The sequence below is a fragment of the Pteropus vampyrus genome, unplaced genomic scaffold (assembly GCF_000151845.1).
Source record: "Pteropus vampyrus isolate Shadow unplaced genomic scaffold, Pvam_2.0 Scaffold23, whole genome shotgun sequence".
NCBI classification, from domain to species: Eukaryota; Metazoa; Chordata; class Mammalia; order Chiroptera; family Pteropodidae; genus Pteropus; species Pteropus vampyrus.
Genome location: NW_011888804.1, coordinates 2,139,159 through 2,143,993, shown reverse-complemented (window position 1 = coordinate 2,143,993; position 4,835 = coordinate 2,139,159). Strand labels below are relative to the sequence as shown.

General features: G+C 55.1%; 1 protein-coding gene across 2 annotated transcripts in view; it reads left to right on the top strand.

The window, feature by feature from the left end:
- Window positions 1–1,201: 1,201 nt before the first annotated feature.
- HVCN1 (hydrogen voltage gated channel 1) overlaps window positions 1,202–4,835 on the top strand; it is a 32,549-nt gene continuing 28,915 nt past the window's right edge. Inside the window, exons 1-2 of one of the 2 annotated variants that reach the window (XM_023528215.1) lie at window positions 1,202–1,242; window positions 1,674–1,763. The gene's annotated coding sequence lies outside the window, so the exon portion shown is untranslated. Of the gene's footprint in view, window positions 1,243–1,507; window positions 1,585–1,673; window positions 1,764–4,835 lie in introns of those variants that run through there. The other variant, XM_011355787.2, reaches the window with a different exon arrangement.

Here is a 4,835-nt window from a genome sequence, read left to right as displayed (position 1 = left end):
ATGAAATCACAGGGGTCCTTTTAAGAGGAAGAGAGAAGGGTCAGAACTAGAGAAGATGTGATGATGATCCAGAGGTCAGAGTGATGCAGCCAGGAGCCGAGGAAGGCAGGCAACCTTTGGAAGCTGGAAAGGCAAGGAATGGATCCATCCCCCCCACAGCTCCCCATCCCCACCCCAGAGCCTGCAGAAGGAACAGAGCCCTGCCAGCACCTTGATTTTTGCCTTGCAAGACCCATCCGGACTTCTGACCTCCAGAGATGTGTTGTTTTAAAGGTTGTTTTAAGTCACTAGGTTTGTGGTGACTTTGTTACAGCTGCCATAAACGAATTCAACTCCAGGGAATTGAGGCTCCTCGCAATCCGAGCTAAACCAGAAGCAGGGAGGTGTGCAGAAGATAGACGGCTTCTGGCCTAGGAAGTTTGGGACAAATGGCCTTTGGGGGAAGACCGAGGCTAATGGAACCACTGATTCCAGTGTGAGCAGCAAAGCGGCAGAAATAAGGCATGAATAAAGTGCTGGCGAAGCCTGGGCAAAGAGAGCCCACAAGGGAGGGACTTCACAGCTGGGCCCGGCAGGTGAGGAGTCGTTGGCCTGAGCAAGGGCTGCGGGCAGGAAGGCTCCGCGCGCCTGTCAATACCGGCCCTGGAGCAGGGCACCCCCTTTTCACTTCTAGCCTCAGCCCCCATCCAGGGACATCCTGACAGCTTCGAGGTTGGTCGCTCCCCCTTAGAACATTCTGCCCCGCCACACCCGCATGCCAGATACTGTGCAGGGAGCAAGCAAGGCCACCCCTAAGCAAGCAAGAGTTTGGGGGGGGGGGGGCCGCCAGAAGCCAGGTCCTGCTTCCCAAGTGTGTGTGGTGGAGAAGGGGATGGACCTATCCTCCCCCTCCCGCCCCCCCGCCTCCGTCCTGCTGGCCTTTGTCCATCTGCGGGACAGCGGGAGGCCCCGGCCGGGCTCGAGTCTGCGGAGCCAGAGGGGGCTGGGTGGGGGAAGCTGGAGATCAAGAGGGTGGGTCGATAGACAGGCAAGAACGAGGACCCTGGGACCGAGACACAGGCTGGAGCCAGAGGCCACGGCGGGACGGAGTGAGTGGGCGGCCGGGGGCGGGGACGGGGAGGAGGGGACGGGGCGGGGACGGGGGCGGGGACAGGGCGGAGGGGCCGGAGGGGCGGCCCGGGGGGCCCCGGCCCCAGCCGCGCTCGCAGTTGCAGCGGCGGCCGCGGGCTGGCGGGGCGCGGGGGGAGTGCTCCCGGGCGGGGGCGGGCCCCCTCCGGTGTGCGGCCCCTCGGCCCGCGTCCTCCGAGGGGAGCAGGCCTCCCGCCATCCTGCTGGGACCCCGCGGGATCCCAGCCCGCCCCAGCTGCCCTCGGTTCCAGCGTTTCCCAGCGCGGGCCCACGCGGGCGGGCAGATTCCCCCGGGGACCCCTGCCTTGCCCAGGGGGTGCTGGAGTCCATCAGAGGGGCAGAACGGGAAACGACATGCACGGGACCCGGGCGCGAAGCCCCTCTCGGCCTCAGTCATCTCCCATTGGAAATGGGGGTATTGCTAAGAACTACCCTTTCGTCCGGAGTCTGGGCCAGGTGCCTTGACTTCAGCTCACGCCAGGCAGCAGCAGCAGCAGCACGTGAGGGTGAGGTAGGTACCAACCATCCTTGTCATCCTCTTACAGGTGAAGAGACCAAGACTCAGAGAGGCCACGCCATTTGCTTGCCTTGGGTCACGCAGCCAAAGGACTGAGAGCCAGAACTTACACACCCAGGTGGGTACGAAGCCCTGAGTTCCTTTATTCCCCATCCCTGCCCCGCCCCCAGACTCTAGGGAGAGAAGTGGGGGTTGGGGGGTGGGAGGGATAAAGCCAATGCCAGGTATCCTAGGAGGAGGCTGAAATGAGCCAGCCACCCTGAAGGAAGGACACCCAGGGCAGCAAATCCTTCTCCTGGGTAACAGGTGGGAGGAATCTGAATGGTGGGTTGCAGTCAGGTTGAACTCCAGGAGTGGGGGGAGCAGTGCAGCCCCCTCCGGGAACTCCCAGGCCTTATCTCAGCACCTCCTCTGGGTCCCGGGGGCGCTTCTGGGCTTAGCCATGAGACTTTACCTCTCTGTACCTCTTATCTGTCCCATGGCATTAAGCGTGGCACCCACCTTATGGGATTGCTGAGATTAAATGAGATGACTGGTGTGAAGGCCTAGCCTAGTGCCGGGCCCCACCCGCGCCCAGCTCCATCCCCTCCCCTCTGAAGCACTTCTCTGTCCTGGACACCTTTAACCTCGGGTCAGTCAGAGCTGTCTGAGATCTGCAGTGTTTCCGGGCAGCCCCGCCAAGCAGCTGGAGCTTCTTGAGTAAGACCAAGGCTGGGGATGGCAACTTCTTCCCTCTCTGACCCCCTCGAGGAAAGGCTGGTAAGAGCAGGGTTTTGAAAATCTTCGAGCTGCAGCTTGCACAATTCCAGAACCTCTCTGCATCCCCCAAGCCCTCCCCCGCCACTGCTTTAGCAAGAAGGAGGAAGCCCAGAGTATCCTTGCCCCCCAGCCTGCTCTTCTCCTCGCCCCCCAGCCTGCTCTTCTCCTCGTCCCCCACATCAAGGCCCACCCCCACATCAAAGCCCCACTGCACGTTCTACCCTCAGCATATTCTGTATCTGGCTGCTCCTCTGCGCTCCCACCTCGACCCCCAGACCCTCAGCATTGAGGGGGCCTGCTTAATTCCCGACTGTCCTCTCCCACCACCATCCTCTTACCCTGCTGCCCAGTGCAGCCACAGCTCTCTCCTTGGCCATGCCCGAGTTCTCTGCTCTCAGGGCCTCTGCACGTGCTCTTCCTCTTGGGAATGTCCTTCCCTGCCATCTTCGTGTAACTTAACATCCTTGCAATTCAGGGACCACCCTATAAGGCTCAGAAGTCTGCCCTGACCACCCCACTGCCAGAGCCACACGCGCTTGCACCCCGTTGCATTACCGTTTCTCCGTCTTCCCTTGCTTAGACCTGGATGATGATTCCTTGCTCATGTTTTTCCCTTGGTTCCTCGTTGGTCTCACCGGCTAAAATGTCAGCCTACCAGGGCCCTGATCTTTTTCTTGCCTCTTCCCTTCAGATTCCCTAGAACCCAGGACTCTGCCTGGCACACGGTAAAAGGTCTGATAATTTTGTACAGTTGCAAGCAGAGTGTACAACCCTCAGAGTTCTCCTCATTGCCTCACGGCATTCTTTCTGCATAGACCTCCGAGTTGCCATTCCTCCTAACCACCCACTGCCTTCCTCAGCTTTTCCTTAAATCGGGGCTTGGATGCTGTTTCCAGCTTCTAGCCGTAATACCAGCTTAGCTTTAAACATTTTTTTGTGCAAATTGCACATGTTTGTTTGTTTGTTTTTTTCTGCTACCGAGTGATCTCTTTTGACATATATAGTTCCCAAACTGTTGAAGTCAAGGGTGTGATCATTCTGAAGGCACATGCCACTTACTACCAGGTGGCTGTTTAGAAAACTTATCCCTGGCAATGTGTGCAAGTCTTTCTACAGCCCCACAAGCATTGGGTGTTCTCATTTTTATTTGTTTTGTCTCTTTTAATGGAGAAGTCATGTTAGGTTTAAATTTTCTGTTGCTTGAATTACTGAAGCTGGGTATTTTTCTAGGTAGGTGCTAGTTCTGTTTCCTGTACTTATGAAAGACGGAAATGTCCACGGCACCTTAATTCTCCCCTTCACCTTCACGTGTGGCGATGGTTCCACTTGAGCCCCCCTCGTGAGATCAGGGTGACATGCCCCAGGGGCTGGAACAGGAACACGCGGAACCAACCTCCGCTGGTTGCAGAAACTGCTCTGCCAGTCAACCAGCAAGAAACTCTTTGAAAGTCCCTTGGCATGGTGCTGTGGGGAGAGAAAGAACTCTTTTTTTTTTTTTTTTTGAAGTCTTGGTGAATTTTTTTTTTAAATGGTAATTTTTTAAAAAAATCATAGAAGTGACACACAGCGTGCCAGGTTCTTTATTGGAACATTGGGGCAGCAAAGATTGGGAAACCACCTGCGAGTTGGTCACTGGTGGGACTAGGCACACGCCTCCGGTGGGGGGCGGAATCCTGTGCTGTCAGTCACTCCTAACAGTGCACTTGATCTAGACAGACTGACATGGGACGACCTCTGAGATACTGTGTTAACCTCCTATGGCTGCTGTAACAAATGACCATAAATCTGATAGCTTAAGACAACACATTATCTTACAGTTCTGAGGATCAGATGTGCAAAATCAGCCTTAGGGAGCCCAGATCAAGGTGTCAGCAGGGCTGCATTGCTTCTGAAGCTCTAGGGGATAATCTGTCTCTTTGCCTTTTCCAGCTTCTAGAGGCCACCAACATTCTTTGGCTCATGACCCCTTCTCTCTATCTTCAAAGCCAGGAGCCTAAAATCTTCACATCTCTCTCTGACTCCAGTCTCTGCTTTCATAGTCGCATCTCCTTCTACATCTGATTCTCCTGCTCTGTTTGTAAAGACCCTTCTGATTCATTGGGCCCACCTAGATAATCCATCTCCGGATCCTTTAATCACATCTGCAAAATCCCTAGGGATTAGGATTAGGATGTGTGCATCCCCAGGGGACCATTATTCAGCCTACCACACCCTAAAGGGAAATAAGCAAGGTTCAGAGTAGTGTGGGCTCCTGTTTGTTTAAGGAAAAAAAAAAGAAAGAGAATAATAAATATGTACGTGCTTACGAAGGCACAGAATGCTCCGGAAGGCTAAGTAGGAAACTGGTAAGAGTAACCACTTCTGGGAAGAATGGGTAGAAAGGAAGCTTACTTGTCACAGTATATCTTTTTGTATTATTTAAATTTTTACT